This window comes from Pocillopora damicornis, chromosome 11, assembly GCF_964200805.1.
Source record: "Pocillopora damicornis chromosome 11, jaPocDami1.2, whole genome shotgun sequence".
Taxonomy (NCBI): domain Eukaryota; kingdom Metazoa; phylum Cnidaria; class Anthozoa; order Scleractinia; family Pocilloporidae; genus Pocillopora; species Pocillopora damicornis.
In genome coordinates this window covers 15,263,853-15,287,096 of record NC_142680.1, presented here as the reverse complement: position 1 = coordinate 15,287,096, position 23,244 = coordinate 15,263,853, and the positions used below count along the sequence as shown (strand labels likewise).

General features: G+C 36.5%; 1 long non-coding RNA gene across 1 annotated transcript; it reads left to right on the top strand.

Annotated features, from left to right (window-relative positions):
- The first annotated feature begins 7,034 nt into the window (after window positions 1-7,034).
- LOC149037761 (uncharacterized) lies at window positions 7,035-13,572 on the top strand. Its single transcript, XR_016181108.1, has 3 exons — window positions 7,035-7,086; window positions 8,853-8,903; window positions 13,523-13,572. It is a non-coding gene; the product is annotated as an uncharacterized LOC149037761 (long non-coding RNA).
- Window positions 13,573-23,244: the final 9,672 nt, after the last annotated feature.

Below are 23,244 nucleotides of genomic sequence, written 5' to 3'. Positions count from 1 at the left end.
ACGCCTCACACGGTCACAGTCCTGGACAGCGGACACACACATGGTCGCTGGAACACCGACCGTATCTCGAGAACCAGTGGTCGCAACAATTAATAGAAGAATGTCATGTCCACCCTTAATAAGGTATGAAAACCTTCGTGAAGTGATTCAACCTTTAACTCGAACTTTCAAGGTGCAGATTGAACTTCCACCTACAAAGAAATAAGCAAAGAGGAAAGAGAAATTATCGTGTGTTTGTAAAGGAAATCAGAAGTCACAACACACAAGATCAAAAACTTGGGAAGAATACTTACATCTTGTGTTAGAATTTGTGAGCGTGACTTGGCGTGACTACACTAGGCGTGACGTACTGATGTACGTGCGCATAGCCTTTATGGGCTGTGCAACTTCGTGCTTCCTCGCTTGTGTTGTGTTTGTAAGTACAGTCCCGAGTTGTAAGATTAAAATGTTCATATTGTAACCTTGAGTGAACCTAAAATACTTTCCAATATCTTATACCTAAAGAAACCTGTTACAAATCGCCCCAGGCTACCTCTCAAAGACGCAATTTTAAAGACATCTCTGTGAACATTGTATCGGTCAACATCTGTATTATTTGTCAACAGAAATAAGGCTCTTCAAAGGAAAACCAAAGAAATATTTATTAGCTTTGGTCTTCTTTTACTTCAAACTAGGCTTGACAAGTGATTGATGTTTGTCACTAGAATTTGAGTATATCAGAAGAATCGCTTACAAACTCTTTCCGATCAAAACTCTTTTGTCCAGGTGCTCCACTGTTCGTGTAGCGAGTGCAATTTTGTAATCTTTGAAAAATTGAAAAGTGCTTATTAACACCAATGCCCCTATTCCCCTACCTTTTTTGCTGAAGGTTATGCGTTACCGTGACTAGCGTACGTTATATTCCTGCAAAGCTTCTAAAATGAACGATATTAGTCTAATTATCGTTTTTTTGAAAAGAGATGAGCGTACGCTTTGCGGTGAGTAAATACTTAAACGGATCAATGTTGTTTAAGAAAACCATCGTCAACCCAAAAGGCGTTTTAAGTTGAGGTAATGGACTGAGAAAAAAATTTATGACAGGGATCGGTATTAGCCGGTATAATTTGTCGGGATTACTGAATCATGAGAAAGCTTTAGTCGGGATCACGGGACTGAAGAACCTTTTTGAGGACCCTCCCTTATGAATTTAGTTATGCCAGTTATCGTACAAACAATGTCCTCCGATACAGTTCCTCGAATAATTACTGATCACATCCAAACTGAGGTCAATGAAGCAAAAACCGCACCTACTTAAAGATCAGAGGCAGCCAAACTGGTGATCAGGGAAGTTCGAGTTCCTCCTTTAATCTCTTGTTTTCTTGATCGCTAAGATTACCAAGATGTTCAATAAGATTGTAACTGGACTCACGATGCCTGTAATGGCGATTCTAAGCTGAGGATAAACTTTTTTCTTTGAGTCCGAGATGGAAAGTAAATTACTTAAACAAAAGAAGACTGGCTCAGAGGAATAATTGTCTACAATTATAAATTTAGGAAGTAATCAGTCAAACCCATTTACTTGAATCTTTAGTTTTCCATGATTTTGTAAGTTAAGAAAGATGTGGTATGCGAGACTTCCGCTAAAGCTTAGGAAAGGAAATTACTTGCAATCAATCAATTGTCAGACGTCGGACCATTTAGCACGAAGATTCAAAGAAATACTGTTAATCTAGATATAATCCTAAAGAACTCCACCGACAGTAAATATATTGATCCTCTCACCAGAAGTGTAGTCTACATGCTCCATACAGTTAAAGTCACCGATTCGCGTGAGCAGTCAGAAACAAATATAGCTACCAATAATTTTTACCTTTTCGTAAATTCGATTCCTCCTTTTTCCTTTTTTTTTTACATAACTAAATGAAAATGTACATTACGATTATCAAAGAGATCTCCAAATTGACGAGTGTTGGGTGGAAATTGTTGACGAATACTTTAAAGATTTGGAAACTTGTAGAAATTTCAAGTTCATCAATTGCCCACAAAATAGAAATTGCTGACTGGATATGCACGACAAAGCGATTACAAATTTACGCGACAAAGCGATAAATAATTTTATTCGAATCTCTTAATTTCTCCTCTCGTCTATGAACGAGAAATCTTGCGGCTTATTTTTCCTGTTCTTTTTTCCTGGCTGTAAGTCCTTAGTTTCTCTAGAATAAGAATCAGTCGTGGTTTGGACGTTCATTCAAAAAAATTGGTCCGGAAATTGAGTGTAATCTTGAAGCAAAATGCTATCAGTTCCAAAAATTTGATGACCAAAGTGATTTCCAGATGATGACAGTGATTTCACCATCCCTCGCGCTCGTTGTTAGGAAGAACGGAGCTCCAAAATATCGCACGGAAATTGTTGACAAATAGTTTTAAGATTTTGAAAATGCATATACCTGAAACTTGGAAAAGTGTCATGTTCATTTACCTCCTGCAACATCGCAAACCCTAATTTTGTCCGACAGAGTTTCACCTTTTTCGCTATACCAAAATCAAGTGTGTTTGCACAATGAACAAGAGAAATTTTGGGGAAAAAAAACAATCTGCAATTTTACGCTTAATCAAAACTAACAAAACAAAGTTCTGGAGCGTGATTGGTTATCACCAACCGATTTGAACATTTATAACATACATGAAAAAATTATGCGTGTCTGATTGGCTGAAAACGGGTGCATTTTTCATGTAACACGAGTGCAACGTTGTAACACGAGTGCAAATTACGAATAGCGCGCGCGCTGCCAAATTTCGTCCGTTTTGAGTTTCTGAGATGCGTTTTTCATACAAATTATTAACAAGAAGCAACAAGATTTCTCGTGCAATATGGCTACCTGTGCTTCTCTCCTCGTAGCCTGCAGATGAAATGAAAATTGAGGCTTTCAACATTTTAAAAATTACTTCCATATTGATCAAATTTTACTGAATTCATAGCAACCGTATGATGTGGTTGCTATGAATTCAGAGGCGTATTTTTGACATGCGCAGTACGTTATTCAGCTCGGTGACATTACAACATTCTTTTTGTTTATATATTAAAATTTCTTGAATTTATCACTTTTGACATTTATTAAAATACACTTCTTGCCAGCCTCTATTCTTCTCCACGATGTACCAAAGATGCCCGCGGTGGCAAAAGGGGAATTACGAATTAAAGTGACGTTTCTAAGCTGGAGCGAAAAACTCGAAAATCATAATTGCGTTTGCTCCACAACCTCGTGGAATTTTAAATAACGGTCATACGACCGATAAAGCTCGAGAAGAACAAATCTGTAGAGTAACAAGCACGGACATAGCTTTCTGTTTCGCAGAATTTCTCACTAAGTTAGAAGGAAACTCTGCACACGTTGGTTCTACAGACTTGGACTGTATGCTATCGGTTAACTTGACTTTATTCTTCACAATCCAACATTACATGTTCTGTTTTTCGACCTAACTCAATCCCATCTTTTTTGAGTAACAAAAATGCTATGTTTTATTAGCTACGGATACACACACCCAGATACGTAAGTCCGGAGTGGTTAGATAATTTAAGCTAACTTGACAAAGTTCCAGTTTTGTTTTACACATTCTTCAATGATTCGTGGCCACTAATTTCCTGTTACATCGGCTTGCTGGACAATCATAATGTTGATCTACGCATGCGGTTTTACTAGCGACTATTTGATTAAATACATCATTGTTTAGTTTGTGAAGGCTCGATCACACGATGCCGGTTAATACTTCCTTTGACATTCCACAAATCAATGTTAGTGACAAGAAATAATAACTTACTTAATCAACTACTAAATATACCGGAACAGGAAAACTTTCTTATGAGCACGTGCAAACCTTTCAGGACATTCTGTGTCATCCGAGGGAAGCTGGAAAACATTAAAAACATTACATGTACAACTAGAGATGATTTTAAAAATACACTCCTTTAATATGAACGCGGAATTAACCCTTTCATTTCCAATATCTCAATAGTAACTCTCCCTATTGTTGGTCGTACATTTCTAATAATCTAAGTTCGGAGAATTTGATGTTGTATCACATGAAAATGACTGAACGAGATTTTTTTTCTATTCTCATCACTTGCTTGCTTAACATTATATTGATTTTGTAAGGAGAAATTATGTCTTGGTCACTTCTAGGGGTGCATGAAAGGGTTAACAGCCAAATGATTCAACGCAACAGGACTCTAATTTGGGCCGAACTTCGATTTTTTTTTCCGTTGTAACTGATGAGCTCCATTTATTCCTTTCTCGGGCCTTTTGCATTACATGTACGTATGTTTTGAAAGGAAATTTTTATTTCAGTTTCTTGCCTATAGTTTCATCAGTCATTGCATAAAAACAGTACGGTATGTTTCTGTCTCCAAAGATATGGGATTTCCTTACCTGATGGTTCTATATGGCGAATGATAACTAGTTCATCTCTAAAAAGGCGATATCGGATTTAATTATTCGCGAGGGGAACATTTTGGACAAGCTTGAAGGTAAGTACTGCATCAAATTCTTACAATCGACAAACATGAAAATGTTTGACAACCAGAGACCATAAGCAGCTAAGCAGAAAAATCACGATTCAGGAGTTGGAACTTAAAGATAATTATACGAAGTCTTTGCACACTCGGTTTATAATTTAATCCAAATACGAAGCTTTAGCCGAGTTCTTTGTTAATGGACGGTTCTCGAACTACCACAGACAACTCTAAATACTGTCCGCATTACTGTACTGGAAGCCCAAGGTTTGTGATTGAATTAGTGGACGAAAAACGGACCAAACCTAAGAAGCACAGAAAGAAAATTGTTTCGTTTGGTATCCTGTTTTATTCTGAGCAGAGTTATCAACGACAAAACATTTTGTAGGCAATTATCACTTATTTGGGGTTCACAAATTACCGTCAACAATTTGCTAGACTGGTGTCACCTGATATGAAACCATGATGTCTATTTTGATCACGCATTCGCGAAAGTGCATGTACCCGATTGAAAGACTTAGGCCCAGTTCAGAAGTCGTGCTTCTGCCATGAACAAAACAGGGCAGAAAAACGGCGTCTGAACCAAACCTTTTAATTAAGTTCGGCAAAGAATTTAAGTTCGACAACCCCCGCCGTGCTACACGACTCTGGCACGACAAATTCATAAATTATACTAATGTACTTCGGCGGGATTGCGTTACCGTGGGGAATTCACGAGAATAATTCTCCTTTATGGGGTATGCGCTAAGAGTGCTTCGGTAAATACTGAATTTCGCACGACATTAGCCCGACATCTGAATCAGAGTTGTGCTGGCCTAAGTGAATCAAGTGCGACATGGGATTCAGATCTACCTAACAGGGGAATCTCAGTAGTTTGAAGCTCTGAGGATTTCTGAGAAGATTCGACATCCATAGTTTTTGTTTGTCTTGTGTTTAATGAGTCCAGGGAAAACTTTTTTTTTAATTTGTCACGCAAATTTTTTGGGGTAGCTAGTTCAAAAGAGTGTCACAAAATCCTTCCTCGAATGCCACACATCACCAAGAAATTATACTGAGCAAAGACAATGCATGTTTAAAAAAACGTATACATTTACCTCGACGTTTTCCTGCAATAAACAATGTTAGACGATGAAACGCGACTCTAAACATGTATCAATCTGATCAGGTTTTCCTGTGCTGTCGTCATAGTTATTTGCGTTTATTTTTATTTTATGTGCATAGATTAATTTCATTTTCTTTCCTTTTCGTTTTTAAGTCATTTTTTACCATCAGGATGCTAAATATGACATGTTTCTGTCTCCAAAGATAAACAACTTCCTCCACACTACTAATTTTCGCTTGTCTTTATTTTCCAGTGGTTGAAATTTGATTCATTCGAGTGCGGAAAGTTTTGGAGGAGTTTGAGGGTGAGTACGATTTCTGTCTTCTTTCAGCATATTCTGTCAGAGCTCAAGGAGGAATGAATGATGTAAACATTGATCGCTTGGGGAACAACGCTTTTTGAAGCGACGTTTGGGAGCCATATTTTCCTGTCGTGACGAAAGAAATATTTCCGCCATATCACAGATATTTTATCGCAATACAAACAACCCTTTTACTTGCACACATGATCAAATATACAGTTAATCTCTAAACAGTGTTGATACAAAATCCAGCAATCAGATGATGAGAATAACTCAATCAATCAGCACGAGGGTGTAATCTTGATTTGACGCCAAATTCTCTCTAACAATTTACAAAAATTTATGGCAGATGGAGGGGAGACTTACGAATCACATCTTAGCAGTCAGCGGGTCAACACTATGAATTACTCTTCAGAGTCAGAATTTGAGCCTAATTACGACTAATTTGAACAGCTATTCTCATAAAACTTTTGCCAGATGTTTTGGTGAGCAAATTTTTTGAACTAAATCGAACACCTTGTGACAAACTGCTTTCTGTATAACTAAAATGCTTCAGTCTCCAAGCCAACATCATGGCAACTGTGGTATCGAATATACAACAGATCAAATCTAAGAGATTTAATTCAAGGCCGGGTGATGAAAGAGAGGCCCCATTCTCATCAAAGCGACGTTTTCATGCTACAAACGAAAAACGTCGAAATCATAACAGCTCAAAGATATGATGCGTAAATGCGAATGTTAGAAAAAAACAGTTGCATCACCGATCAAATTCAAGAAGAGCGCTAAGTTAGCTTTATGTGACATATGAGGGAGTCAGAAAGCAAAAGTTTTCATTTTCATTAAAAAAAGACATTACGATCTGATTAAAACTTGGTCGTTTGTTATTGTGTACGATTTAACAAAATGAGTCAAACCTTTATTTAGTGATTTCTTTTTCTTTTTTCTGCTTTCAACCGGTCGGGTTTAATTGCTCTTAGTACGGCTTTTTGTATTAATTATATTCTGCTACGAAAAACTCTCTTCAGCTTCTTTAGTTTCAAAGTCATAGCAGCGAAACATTAAGATTTGTTCCTGTTGCTAAAATATAAACTTTGGACACCTTATGGTTCTGCATAGCTAATACTGACTCGTTTTTCTACTCAGCGAGAGGAATTTGATTAATTTGTATGAAGGAAACGTCACAAGAGTTTGAGGGTAAGAATCACATCACAATCAGCTATGCTATTCTGGGGAAAAATAAAACAACTTAACCCTTTTTTCCCCAGAAGTGATTAAGATGTAACTTCTCTCTATGATATCATCCTCCAAACAGGCGATGAGAATAATTAAACTTATCAGGTAGAAGTTTTTGTCTTGATCGAAGACCAATTTCTCGTCACTAATGTACATGAAAATGTGTAGCAGTTAGACGGGAGAAGGGTTTAAGAGCGAATTACAAATCAGGAGTTGTCTAGAGGCTAATTTATAAAAGTCTAACAAACACACGGCATGCACGGATTCCCTACTTAATTTGAATAACTTCAGTCCCAAGGCTTTGATCGAATTCTTTTTTTTGTGCTGGATTACAGCATGTTCTCTGAGATCTGCGAGCAAACATCCGAGTGCTGCTAAAGCATGGACGAATACCAGTTTGAATCTTATACCGCACTCAGCGTGGCAGAACCGCTGCGCCTGATCTACGCAGATGCATAATCGCAAAACTATCTGCACTTGATCATCTTAAGTTCCAATTGTAAAATAGCTGTCTACTGCAATTTAAGCTCATAAGTGTCACGCGACGAAAGTACAATAGGAGCGGTTTGAATGAGTTTGTTCTGCGTTTATGTTCAGCTGAGAAATGAATTCATGATCAGTGTAGTGTGAGGTCTCGGGTCGGAGTTGTGTTGGGCCTTAGTGAATCAAGTGCCACGTGGGATTCAGATTTAACTGACAGAGCAATTTCATTAGTTTGAAGTTGCAGGGATTTCTTAAAAGGATGCAACAAAGTGTCGCAGAAGTTTTCATTTTCATTTAATAAGACATCACGATCTGATTAAAACTTGGTCGTTTTGTTATTGTGTACGATTTAATAAAATGAGTCAAACCTTTCTTTAGTGATTTCTCTTTCTTTTTTCTGCTCTCGACCGATCGGCTTTAATTTATCAGCTAATGCTGACTTGTTTTTCTTCTCAGAGAGAGGATTTTGATTCATTTCTATGGAGGAAATCTATGCAGATTTATAATCGCAAAACTATTTGCATTTGACCATCTTTAGTTCTAGTTTTAAACTAGCTGTCTACTGCAATTTAAGCTCATAAGTTTCGCACGACGAAAACATAATAGGAGTTGTTTGAATGAGTTTGTTCTGCGTTTATGTTCAGCTGAGAAATGAATTCATGATCAATGTAGTAAGAAGTCTCACGTCGGAGTTGTGTTGGGCCCTAGTGAATCAAGTGCCACGTGGGATTCAGAGTTATAACTGTCAGAGCAATTTGAAGTCTGATGATTTCTTAAGAGGATTTAACTGCTATAGTTTTTGTGTTGCTTTGTGATTGAACAATGAGTTGAGGGAAAACTTTTTTTAAATTTGTCACACAAATTTGTCAGGGTAGCAAGTTCAAATAAGTGTCACAGAATCTTTCCTCAAATGTCACACATCACCAAGAAATTATACTCAGCAAAGAACACAAAGGTTAAAATGATACGTCTATATTTCATTTAGCTCGACGTTTTCTCGCAATAAACAGTGTTAGACAATGAAACGCGACTTTAAACATGTATTAGTCTGATCAGGTTTTCCTGTGCTATCGCCTTAGTTATTTGCGTTTATTTTTATTTTATGTGCATAGATTCATTTCATTTTCCATCCTTTTCTTTTTTACGTCATTTATACCATCAGGATGCTAAATATGACATATTTCTGTCTCCAAAGATAAACAACTTCCTCCCACAACTAATTTTCGCTTGTCTTTATTTTCCAGTGGTTGAAATTTGATTCATTCGAGTGAGGAAAGTTTTGGAGGAGTTTGAGGGTGAGTACGATTTCTGACTCAAAACAAACTCCAGCATATTCTGTCTGAACTCAAATAAGGAGGAATAAAATAAACTTCCTCTTTGAATGATGTAAACATTGATTGCTTTAGGAACAACGCTTTTTGGGGCAACGTTTGGGAGCCGTATTTGCCTGTCGTGACGACAGAAATATTTCCGCTATATGACAGATATTTTATCGCAATAGAAACAACCCTTTTACTTGCACACATGATCAAATATTTAGAATTAGGCAAGCCTAAAAGCGGAGCTCGCATTTTTTTTCCCGTAAGTCAACAAAACTAAAGCCCCTACTATGGATAAAGTGCGTGGTAATATTAATGGATTTTCATTCGCAACTTCTCCGTGTCCGTGTAGAGACTGATTATAAGAGAGTGCCAGTGGTACAGTTGGCCGCGCATGCTAAAAGTAGCACCTTGTACCGTCGGTCGTACGGTCGCACGGTCGTACATTTAAGTTTTTCGGCTTGATGGGTTACTACTATTTTGTATAATTATGGGGCTACGCTCTGCGTGCTACGCTAGTATACAGTTATTCTCTTTACAGTTTTGATACAAAATCCAGAAATCTAATGATGAAAATAGCTCAATCAATCAGCATGAGAGTGAAATCTTGATTTGACTCCAACTTCTCGTCAACGCTGCACAAAAAATTTAAAGCAGATGGAAGGGAGACTTACGAATCACATCTCAGCAGTCAGAGGGTCAACACTATGAAATACTCTTCAAAGTCAGAATCTGAGCCTAATAACGACTAAGTTGAACAGTTTTTATCATGAAGCTTTTACCAGATTTTTTCGCTGCGCAAATTTTGTGGAACTAAATCGAACACCTAGTACCAAACTGCTCTCCATTTAACTAAAATGCTTCAGTCTCGAAGCCAACATCATAGCAACTGTGGTATCGAATATACAAAAGATCAAATCTATGGGATTTAATTCAAAGCCGGATGACGGAAGAGAGGCCCCGCTCCGATCAAGGCGAAGTTTTCATGCTACAAACGAAAAACTTCGAAATTATAACGGCTCAAAGATATGATGCGTAAATGCGAATGTTAGAAAAAAAAACAGTTACATCACCGATCAAATTCAAGAAGAGCGCCAAGTTAGCTTTATGTGTCATATAAGGGAGTCAGAAAGCAAAACTTTTCATTTTCATTCAAAAAGACATCACGATCTGATTAAAACTTGGTCATTTTGTTATTGTGTACGATTTAACAAAATGAGTCAAACCTTTATTTAGTGATTTCTTTTTCCTTTTTCTGTTTTCAACCGGTCAAGTTTAATGTCCCTCACAACGGCTTTTTGTATTAATTATATTCTGCTACGAAAAAATCCCTTCAGTTTCAACTAGCTGCATGTCTACTGCAATTTAAGTGTCACGCGAAGAAAATAATAGGAGTGGTTTGAATGAGTTTTTTCTGCGTTTATGTTCAGCTGATAAATGAATTCATGATCAGTGTAGTGTAAGGTCTCGGGTCGGAGTTGTGTTGGGCCTTAGTGAATCAATTGCGACGTGGGATTCAGATCTAACTAACAGAGCAATTTCATTAGTTTGAAGTTTCTGCTATGAACCGGTCGGGTTTAATTTAGCCCTTACTACGGCTTTTTGTATTAATTATATTATATTACGACAGAATCCCTTCAATTTCTTGCGTTTAGTTTCAAAGTCATAGCAGCAAAACATCAAGATAAGTTCCTGCTGTTAAAAATATAAACTTTCGACACCTGATGGTTCTGCATAGCTAATGCTGACTTGTTTTTTTTCTCAGAGAGAGGAATTTGATTCATTTGTATGGAGGAAATCTATGCAGACGAATAATCGCAAAAACTATTTGCACTTGATTATCTTAAGTTCCAGTTTTAAACTAGCTGTCTACTGCAATTTAAGCTCATAAGTTTCGCGCGACGAAAATAAAACAGAAGTGGTTTGGACGAGTTTGTACTGCGTTTATGTTCAGCTGAGAAATGAATTCATGATCAGTGTAGCGTAAGGTCTCGGGTCGGAGTTGTGTTGGGCCTTAGTAAATCAAGTGCCACGTGGGATTCAGATTTAACTGACAGAGCAATTTCATTAGTTTGAAGTTCCGAGGATTTCTTAAGAGAATTCAACTGTAATAGTTTTTGTATTGTTTTGTGATTGAATAATGAGTTGAGGGAAAACTTTTTTAAATTTGTCACACAAATTTGTCAGGGTAGCAAGTTCAAATAAGTGTCACAGAATCCTTCCTCATATGTCACACATCACCAAGAAATTATACTTAGCAAAGAACACAAAGGTTAAAATGATATGTCTATATTTTATTTAGCTCGACGTTTTTCCGCAATAAACAATGTTAGACAATGAAACGCGACTCTAATATTGTATCAATCTGATCAGGTTTTTCTGTGCTGTCGCCATAGTTATTTGCGTTTATTTTTATTTTATGTGCATAGAGTAATTTCATTTTCCTTCCTTTTCGTTTGTACGCCATTTCTTCCATCAGGATGCTAAATATGACATGTTTCTGTCCCCAAAGATAAACAAATTCCTCCAAATTCCTGCCTGATCTACACAGATGTACAATCGTGAAACTATCTGCACTTGATCATCTTAAGTTCCAGTTGTAAACTAGCTGTCTACTGCAATTTAAGCCCATAAGTGTCACGCGACGAAAATATAATAGAAGTGGTTTGGATGAGTTTGTTCTGCGTTTATGTTCAGCTGAGAAATGAATTCATGATCAGTGTAGTGTGAGGTTTCGGGTCGGAGTTGTGTTGGGCCTTAGTGAATCAAGTGCGACGTGGGATTCAGGTTTAACTGACAGAGAAATTTTATTAATTTGAAGTTCCGGGAATTTCAGTTAAAGGATTTAACTGCTATAGTTTTTGTATTGTTTTGTGTTTGAACAATGAGTTGAGGGAAAACTTTATTTCCATTTGTCGCGCAAATTTGTCTGGGTAGCAAGTTCAAATAAATGTCACAGAATCCTTCCTCAAATGTCACACATCACCAAGAAATTATACTCAGCAAAGAAAACAAATGTTAAAATGACACGTCTATATTTCATTTAGCTCGACGTTTTGTCGCAATAAACAATGTTAGACAATGAAACGCGACTCTAATATTGTATCAATCTGATCAGGTTTTCCTGTGCTATCGCCATAGTTATTTCAGTTTATTTTTATTTTATGTGCATAGATTCATTTCATTTTCCTTCCTTTTCGTTTTTACGTCATTTCTACCATTAGGATACTAAATATGACATGTTTCTGTCTCCAAAGATAAACAACTTCTTCCACACGACTAATTTTCGCTTGTCTTTATTTTCCAGTGGTTGAAATTTGATTCATTCGAGTGAGGAAAGTTTTGGAGGAGTTTGAGTGTAAGTACGATTTCTGTCTCAAAACAAACTCCAGCATATTCTGTCAGAACTCAAATAAGGAGAAGTAAAATGAACTTCCCCTTTGAATGACGAAAACATTGATTGATTTGTTTTGAACAACGCTTTCTGAGGCAACGTTTGGGAGCCTTGTTCGCCTTTCGTGACGACAGACATATTTCCGTTATATCCCAGATATTTTATCACAATACAAACAACCCTTTCACTTGCACACATGATCAAATATAGTTATTTTCTATACAGTGTTAATAAAAAATCCAGCAATATGATGATGAGAATAGCTCAATCAATCAGCATGAGGGTGTAATCTTAATTTGAGACTAAATTCTCTTCAACACTTCACAAAACATTTATAGCAGATGGAGGAGAGACTTACGAATCACAACTTAGCAGCCAGAGGGTCAACACTATGAAGTACTATTCAGAGTCAGAATTTAAGCCTAATTACGACTAATTTAAACAGCTATTGTCATGAAGCTTTTGTCAAATTTCTTCGCTGAGCAAATTTTGTTGAACTAAATCGAACACCTAGTAACAAACTGTTTTTTTTTTGAGAGAAAATAATAGGAGTGGTTTTAATGAGTTTTTTTCTGCGTTTATGTTCAGCTGAGAAATGAATTCATGATCAGTGTAGTGTAAGGTCTCGGGTCGGAGTTGTGTTAAGCCTTAGTGAATCAAGTGCGACGTGGGATTCAGATCTAACTAACAGAGCAATTTCCTTAGTTTGAAGTTGCGGGGATTTCTTAAGAGGATTTAACTGCTATAGTTTTTGTATTGTTTTGTGTTTGAACAATGAGTTGAGGGAAAACTTTCTTTCAATTTGTCACACAAAATTTTCTGAGAAGCAAGTTCGAATAAGTGTCACCGAATCCTTCCTCAAATGTCGTACATCACCAAGAAATTATACTTTACAAAGAAAACAAATTCTTAAAATGATACGTTTATATTTCATTTAGCTCGACGTTTTCTCGCAATAAACAATGTTAGTCAATGAAACGCGACTCTAAACATGTATCAATCTGATCAGGTTATCCTGTGCTGTCGTCATAGTTATTGGTTTTTTTTTTGTTTGTTTTATGTGTATAGATTCATTTCATTTTTCTTCCTTTTCGTTTTTAAGTCAATTCTACCGTCAGGATGCTAAATATGACATGTTTCTGTCTCCAAAGATGAACAACTTCCTCCACACGACTAATATTCGCATGTCTTTATTTTGCAGTGGTTAAAATTTGATTCATTCGAGTGAGGAAAGTTTTGGAGGAGTTTGAGTGTAAGTACGATTTCTGTCTCAAAACAAACTCCAGCATATTCTGTCAGAACTCAAATAAGGAGAAGTAAAATGAACTTCCCCTTTGAATGACGAAAACATTGATTGATTTGTTTTAAACAACGCTTTCTGAGGCAACGTTTGGGAGCCGTATTCGCCTGTCGTGACGACAGAAATATTTCCGCTATATCACAGATATTTTATCGCAATACAAACAACCCTTTTACTTGCATACATGATCAAATATAAAGATTTAGGCAAGCCTAAAAGCGGAGCTTGCATTTTTTCTCCCGCACGTCAAAAAAACTAAAGCCCCTATTATGGATAAAGTGCGTGGTAATATTAACGGATTTTCATTCGCAACTTCTCCGTGTCCGTGTAGAGGACTGATTATAAGAGAGTGCCAGTGGTACAGTTGGCCGTGCATGCTAAAAGTAGCACCTTGTACGGTCGGTCGTACGGTCGTAAGGTCGTACATTTAAGTTTTTTCGGCTTGATGGGTTATTACTATTTTGTATAATTATGGGGCAACGCTCTGCGAGCTCCACTTACATACAGTTAGTCTCTTTATAGTGCTGATAATAAAAAAACTTAGAAATCAGATGATGAGAATAGCTCAATCAATCAGCATGAGGATGTAATCTTGATTTGACACCAACTTCTCATCAACACTTCACAAAAAATTTAAAGCAGATGGAAGGGAGACTTACGAATCACATCTTAGCAGTCAGAGGGTCAACACTATGAAATACTCTTCAGAGTCAGCATTTGAGCCTAATAACGACTAAGTTGAACAGTTTTTGTCATGAAGCTTTTTGCCAGATCTTTTTGCTGAGCAAATTTTGTGGAATTAAATCGAACACTTAGTAACAAACTGCTTTCTGTATAACTAAAATGCTTCAGTCTCCACGCCAACATTATAGCAACTCTGGTATCGAATATACAAAAGATCAAATCTATAGGATTTAATTCAAGGCCGGATGACGGAAGAGAAGCCCCGATCTGATCAAGGCGAAATTTTCATATTAAAATCGAAAAACTTCGAAATTATAACGGCTTAAAGATATGATGCGTAAATGCGAATGTTAGAAACAAACAGCTGCATCACCGATCAAATTCAAGAAGAGCGCCAAGTTAGCTTTATGTGTCATAAAAGGGAGTCAGAAAGCAAAACTTTTCATTTTCATTAAAAAAGACATCACGATCTGATTAAAACTTGGTCGTTTTGTTATTGTGTACGATTTAACAAAATGAGTCAAACCTTTATTAAGTGATTTCTTTTTCTTTTTTCTGTTTTCAACTGGTCGGGTTTAATTTTCCCTTCCAACGGCTTTTTGTATTCATTATGTTCTGCTACCAAACAATCCCTTCAGTTTCTTGCGTTTAGTTTCAAAGTCATAGCAGCGAAACATTAAGATATGTTCCTGTTACTAAAAATATAAACTTTCGATACCTGATGGTTCTGCATTGCTAATCATGATGCTGACATTTTTTTCTTCTCAAAGAGAGGAATTTGATTCATTTGTATGGAGAAAATCGATGCAGATGCATAATCGCAAAACTATTTGCACTTGATCATCTTTAGTTTCAGTTTAAAACTTGCTGTCTACTGCAATTCAAGCCCATAAGTGTCACGCGACGAAAATAAAATAGAAGAGGTTTGGACGAGTTTGTTCTGCGTTTACGTTCAGCTGAGATATATATTTATGATCAGTGTAGTGTAAAGTCTCGGGTCGGAGTTGTGTTGGGCCTTAGTGAATCAAGTGCGACGTGGGATTCAGATTTAACTGACAGAGCAATTCCTTAGTTTGAAGTTGCGGGGATTTCTTAAGAGAATTCAACTGCTACGGTTTTTGTATAATTGTGTGATTGAACTATGAGTTGAGGAAAATTTTTTTTAAATTTGTCACGCAAATTTGTCTCGGTAGCTAGTCCAAATAAGAGTCACAGAATCCTTCCTCAAATGTCACACATCACCAAGAAATTATACTCAGCAAAGAAAACAAATGTTAAAAATGATACGTCTATATTTCATTTAACTCGAAGTTTTCCCGCAATCAATATTGTTTGAGAATGAAACGCGACTCTAAAGATGTATCAATCTGATCAGGATTTCCTGTGCTGTCGCCATAGTTATTTGCGTTTATTTTTATTTTATGTGCATAGTTTTATTTCATTTTTCTTTCTTTTTCATTTTTGCGTCATTTCTACCATCAGGATGCTAAATATGACATGTTTCTTACTCCACACGACTAATTTTTGCTCGTCTTTATTTTCCAGTGTTTGAAATTTGTTTCACTCGAGTGAGGAAAGTTTTGGGGAAGTTTGAGGGTGCGTACGATTTCTGACTCAGAACAAATTCCAGCATATTCTGTCTGAACTCAAATAAGGAGGAATAAATTACACTTCCTCTTTGAATGATGTAAACATTGATTGCTTTAGGAACAACGCCTTTTGAGGCAACGTTTGGGAGCCGTATTCGCCTGTCGTGAAGACAGAAACATTTCCGCTACATCCCAGATAAATTATCGCAATAGAAACAACCCTTTTACTTGCATACATGATCAAATATACATTTATTCTCTTTACAGTGTTGATACAAAATCCAGCAATCAGATGATGAGAATGGCTCAATCAATCAGCATGAGGGTTTAATCTTGATTCGACACCAAATTCTCTCTAACACTTTACAAAAAAATTTATAGCCGATAAAAAGGAGACTTACGAATCACATCTTAGCAGTCAGAGGGTCATCACTATGAAATACTCTTCAAAGTCACAATTTGAGCCTAATTACGACTAATTTGAACAGCTATTGTCATGAAGCTTTTGCCAGATGTTTTGCTGAGAAAATTTTATGGAACTTAATCGAACACCAAGTAACAAACTGTTTTCTGCATCAGTATCCAAGCCAACTTCATAGCGACTGTGGTATCGGATATACAAAAGATCAAATTTAAGAGATCTAATTCAAAGCCGGGTGACAGAAGAGAGGCCCCGCTCTGATGAAGGCGAAATTTTTATGCTACTAACGAAAAACTTCGAAATTATAACGGCTCAAAGATATGATGCGTAAAAACAGTTGCATCACCGATCAAATTCAAGAAGAGCGCCAAGTTAGCTTTATGTGTCATAAAAGGGAGTCAGAAAGCAAAAGTTTTTATTTTCATTAAAAAAGACATCACGATCTGATTAAAACTTGGTCGTTTTGTTATTATGTACGGTTTAACAAAATGAGTCAAACCTTTATTTAGTAATTTCTTTTTCTTTTTTCTACTTTTAACCGGTCGGGTTTAATTTACCTTTACTACGGCTTCTGTGATGACAGAAATATCTCCGCTATATCACAGATATTTTATCGCAATAGAAACAACCCTTTAAGTTTTACACATGATCAAATATACAGTTATTCGCTTTACAGTGTTGATACAAAATCCAGAAATCAGATGATGAGAATAGCTTGATTTGACACCAAATTCTCTCTAACACTTTACAAAGAAATTTATGGCAGATAGAAGTCAGACTTATGAATCACAACTTAGCAGTCAGAGGGTCAACAAATACCCTTTAAACTCAGAGTTTTAGCCTAACTACGACTTATTCGAACAGTTTTTGTCATGAAGCTTTGGCCAGATTTTTCGCTGAGCAAATTTTGTAGAACTAAATCGAATACGTAGTAACAAACTGCCTTCTTCATAACTAAATTGCTTCAGTCTCTAAGCCAACTTTTCCAACATCATAGCAACTGTGGTATCGAATATAGAACAGATCAAATCTAAGAGATTTAATTCAAGGCCGGGTGATGGAAGAGAGGCCCCGTTCTCATCAAAGCGACGTTTTCATGCTACAAACGAAAAACGTTGAAATCATAACGGCTCAAAGATATGATGCGTTAATGCGAATGTTAGAAAAAAACAGTTACATCACCAATCAAATTCAACAAGAGCGCCAAGTTAGTTTTATGTGTCACAGAATCTTTCCTCAAATGTCACACATCACCAAGAAATTATACTGAGCAAATAAAACAAATGTTAAAAATGATATGTCTTTATCTTATTTACTTCGACGTTTTCCCGCAATGAGCAATGTTAGACAATGAAACGTGACTCTAAACATGTATCAATCTGATGAGGTTTTCCTGTGCTGTCGCCATAGTTATTTGCGTTTACTTTTATTTTATGTGCATAGATTCATTCATTTTCCTTCCTTTTCGTTTTTACGTCATTTCTACCATCAGGAGACTAAACATGACATGTTTCTGTCTCCAAAGGTAAACAACTTCCTCCACATGACTAATTTTCGCTTGCCTTTATTTTCCAGTGGTTGAAATTTGATTCATTCGAGTGAAGAAAGTTTTGGAGGAGTTTGAAGGTGAGTACGATTTCTGACTCAAAACAAACTCCAGCATATTCTGTCAGAACTCAGATAAGGAGGAATAAAATAAACTTCCTCTCTGAATGATATAAACATTGATTGCTTTAGGAACAACGCTTTTTGAGGCAACGTTTGGGAACCGCATTCGCCTGTCGTGACAACAGAAATATTTCCGCTATATCACAGATATTTTATCGCAATAGAAACAACCCTTTGCACACATGATAAAATATATAGATTTAGGCAAGCCTAAAAGCGGAGCTCGCATTTTTTTTCCCGCACGTCAACAAAACTAAAGCCCCTACTATGGATAAAGTGCGTGGTAATATTAGTGGATTTTCATTCGCAACTTCTCCATGTCCTTGTAGAGGACTGATTATAAGAGAGTGCCAGTGGTACAGTTGGCCGCGCATGCTAAAAGTAGCACCTTGTACGGTCGGTCGTACGGTCGTACATTTAAGTTTTTTCGGCTTGATGGGTTACTACTGTTTTGCTAATATACGGTTATTCTCTTTACAGTGTTGATACAAAATCCAGAAATCTAATGATGAAAATAGCTCAATCAATCAGCATGAGGGTGTAATCTTGATTTGACACCAAATTCTCTTCAACACTTCGCAAAAAGTTTAAAGCTGATGAAAGGGAGACTTACGAATCCGAACTTAGCAGTCAGAGGGTCAACACTATGAAATACTCTTCAAAGTCAGAATTTGAGCCTAATAACGACTAAGTTGAACAGTTTTTATCATGAAGGTTTTACCAGATTTTTTCGCTGCGCAAATTTTGTTGAAATAAATCGAACACCTAGTACCAAACTGCTCTCCATATAACTAAAATGCTTCAGTCTCAAAGCCAACATCATAGCAACTGTGGTATCGAAATACAACAGATCAAATCTATGAGATTTAATTCAAAGCCGGATGACGGAAGAGAGGCCCCGCTCCGATCAAGGCGAAGTTTTCATATTACAAACGAAAAACTTCGAAATTATAACGGCTCAAAGATATGATGAGTAAATGCGAATGTTAGAAAAAAACAGTTGCATCACCGATCAAATTCAAGAAGAGTGCCAAGTTAGCTTTATGTGTGATATAAGGGAGTCAGAAAGCAAAACTTTTCATTGTCATTAAAAAAGACATCACGATCTGATTAAAACTTGGTCGTTTTGTGCACGATTTAACAAAATGAGTCAAACCTTTATTAAGTAATTTCTTTTTTCCTTTTCTGCTTTCAACCGGTCAGGTTTAATGTCCCCTCACAACGGCTTTTTGTATTAATTATATTCTGCTACGAAAAAATCCCTTCCGTTTCTACTAGCTGTCTACTGCAATTTAAGCCCATAAGTGTCACGCGATGAAAATAATAGGAGTGGTTTGAATGAGTTTTTTTTGCGTTTATGTTCAGCTGATAAATGAATCCATGATCAGTGTAGTGTAAGGTCTCGGGTCGGAGTTGTGTTGGGCCTTAGTGAATCAATTGCGACGTGGGATTCAGATCTAACTAACAGAGCAATTTTATTAGTTTGAAGTTGCGGGGATTTCTTAAGAGGATTCAACTGTTACATTTTTTGTATTGTTTTGTGTTTGAACAATGAATTGAGGGAAAACTTTTTTTCAATTTGTCACACAAATTTGTCTGAGTAGCAAGTTCAAATAAGTCTCACAGATTCCTTCCTCAAATGTCACACATCACCAAGAAATTATACTCAGCAAAGAAAACAAATGTTAAAATGATACGTCTATATTTCATTTAGCTCGACGTTTTCCCGCAATAAAAAATGTTAGTCAATGAAACGCGACTCTAAACACGTATCAATCTGATCAGGTTATCCTGTGCTGTCGTCATCGTTACTGGCGTTTTTTTATTTTATGTGCATAGATTCATTTCAGTTTTCTTTCTTTTCGTTTTTAAGTCAATTCTACCTTCAGGATGCTAAATATGACATGTTTCTGTCTCCAAAGATGAACAACTTCTTCCACACGACTCATTTTCGCATGTCTATATTTTCCAGTGGTTAAAATTTGATTCATTTGAGTGAGGAAAGTTTTGGAGGAGTTTGAGTGTAAGTACGATTTCTGACTCAAAACAAATCCCAGCATATTCTGTCAGAACTCAAATAAGGAGAACTAAAATGAACTTCCTCTTTGAATGATGAAAACATTGCATGAGAGTGTAATCTTGATTTGACACCAAATTCTCTTCAACACTTCACAAAAAATTTAAAGCAGATGGAAGAGATATTTACGAATCATATCTTAGAAGTCAGGGTCAGCACTATGAAATACTCTTCAGAGTAAGAATTTGAGCCTAATAACGACTAAGTTGAACAGTTTTTGTCATGAAGCTTTTGCCAGATTTTTTCGCTAGGCAAATTTTGTGGAACTAAATCGAACACCTAGTAACAAACTGATTTCTGTATAACTAAAATGCTTCAGTCTCCACGCCAACATCATAGCAACTGTGGTATCGAATATACAAAAGGTCAAATCTATGGGATTTAATTCAAGGCCGGATGACGGAAGAGAAGCCCCGTTCTGATCAAGGCGAAATTTTCATACTACAATCGAAAAACTTCGAAATTATAACGGCTCAAAGGTATGATGCGTAAATGCGAATGTTAGAAAAAACAGTTGCATTACCGATCAAATTCAAGAAGAGCGCCAAGTTAGCTTTAAGTGTCATATAAGGGAGTCAGAAAGCAAAACTTTTCATTTTCATTAAAAAGGACATCACGATCTGATTAAAACTTGGTCGTTTTGTTATTGTGTACGATTTAGCAAAATGAGTCAAACCTTTATTAAGTGATTTCTTTTTTCTTTTTTTGCTTTCAACCGGTCGGGTTTAATTTTAATCCTTCCTCAAATGTCACATATCACCAAGAAATTATACCGAGCAAAGAAAACAAATGTTAAAATGATACGTCTACATTTCATTTAGCTCGACGTATTCCCGCAATAAACAATGTTCGACAATGAAACGTGACTCTAAAGATGTATCAATCTGATCAGGTTTTCCTGTGCTGTCGCCATAGTTATTTGCGTTTATTTTTATTTTATGTGCATAGATTCATTTCATTTTCCTTCCTTTTCGTTTTTTAAGTCATTTCTACTATCAGGATGCTAAATAAGACATGTTTCTGTCTCCAAAGATAAACAACTTCCTCCGCACGACTAATTTTCGCTTGTCTGTATTTTCCAGTGGTTGAAATTTGATTCATTCGAGCGAGGAAAGTTTTGGAGGAGTTTGAGTGTGAGTACGATTTCTGACTCAAAACAAACTCCAGCATATTCTGTCAGAACTCAGATAAGGAGGAATAAAATAAACTTCCTCTCTTAATGATGTAAACGTATATTGCTTTAGGAACAACGTTTCTTTAAGGCGACCCTGGGAGCCGTATTCGCATGTCGTAACGACAGAAATATTTCCGCAATATCACAGATATTTTATCGCAATAGAAACAACCCTTTTACTTGCACACATAATCGAATGAATAGATATTCTCTTCACAGTTTTGATACAAAATCCAGCAATCAGATGATGAGAATAGCTCAGTCAATCAGCATGAGGGTGTAGTCGTGATTTGACACCAAATTCTCTCTAACACTTTACAAAATCACATCTTAGCTGTCAGAAGGTCAACACTATGAAATACTCTTCAAAGTCAGAATTTGAGCCTAATGACGACTAATTTGAACAGCTATTGTATGAAGGTTTTGCATGTCTTGCTGAGCAAATTTTATTGAACTGAATCGAACACTTAGTAACAAACTGTTTTCTGTATCAGTATCCAAGCCAACATCATAGCGACTGTGATATCGTATATACAAAAGATCAAATTTAAGAGATCTAATTCAAAGCCGGGTGACGGAAGAGAGGCCCCGCTCTGATCAAGGCGAAGTTTTCATGCTACAAACGAAAAACGTCGAAATTGTAACGGCTCAAAGATACGATGCGTAAAAACAGTTGCATCACCGATCAAATTCAAGAAGAGCGCCAAGTTAGCTTTATGTGTCATAAAAGGGAGTCAGAAAGCAAAAGTTTTCATTTTCATTAAAAAAGACATCACGATCTGATTAAAACTTGGTCGTTTTGTTATTGTGTACGATTTAACAAAATGAGTCAAACCTTTATTTAGTAAATTCTTTTTTTTTTCTGCTTTTAACCGGTCGGGTTTAATTTACCTTTACTACGGCTTCTGTGATGACAGAAATATTTCCGCTATATCACAGATATTTTTTCGCAATAGAAACAACCCTTTAAGTTTTACACATGATCAAATATACAGTTATTCGCTTTACAGTGTTGATACAAAATCCAGAAATCAGATGATGAGAATAGCTTGATTTGACACCAAATTCTCTCTAACACTTTACAAAGAAATTTATGGCAGATAGAAGTCAGACTTATGAATCACAACTTAGCAGTCAGAGGGTCAACAAATACCCTTTAAACTCAGAGTTTTAGCCTAACTACGACTTATTCGAACAGTTTTTGTCATGAAGCTTTGGCCAGATTTTTCGCTGAGCAAATTTTGTAGAACTAAATCGAATACGTAGTAACAAACTGCCTTCTTCATAACTAAATTGCTTCAGTCTCTAAGCCAACTTTTCCAACATCATAGCAACTGTGGTATCGAATATAGAACAGATCAAATCTAAGAGATTTAATTCAAGGCCGGGTGATGGAAGAGAGGCCCCGTTCTCATCAAAGCGACGTTTTCATGCTACAAACGAAAAACGTTGAAATCATAACGGCTCAAAGATATGATGCGTAAATGCGAATGTTAGAAAAAAACAGTTACATCACCAATCAAATTCAAGAAGAGCGCCAAGTTAGTTTTATGTGTCATATAAGGGAGTAGTTTGAATGAGTTTGTTCTGCGTTTATGTTCAGCTGAGAAATTAATTCATAATCAGTGTAGTGTAAAGTCTCGGGTCGGAGTTGTGTTGGGCCTTAGTGAATCAAGTGCCACGTGGGATTCAGATTTCACTGACAGAGCAATTTCATTAGTTTGAAGTTCCGAGGATTTCTTAAGAGGATTCAACTGTAATAGTTTTTGTATTTCAGAACTCAACAAAAAAGGAATAAAATAAACTTCCTCTTTGAATGATGAAAACATTGATTGCTTTAAGAACAATGCTTTTTGAGGCAAGGTTTGGGAGCCGTGTTCGCCTTTCGTGACGACAGAAATATTTCCGCTATATCCCAGATATTTTATCACAATACAAACAACCCTTTTACTTGCACACATGATCAAATATAGTTATCCTCTTTACAGTGTTGATACAAAATCCAGCAAT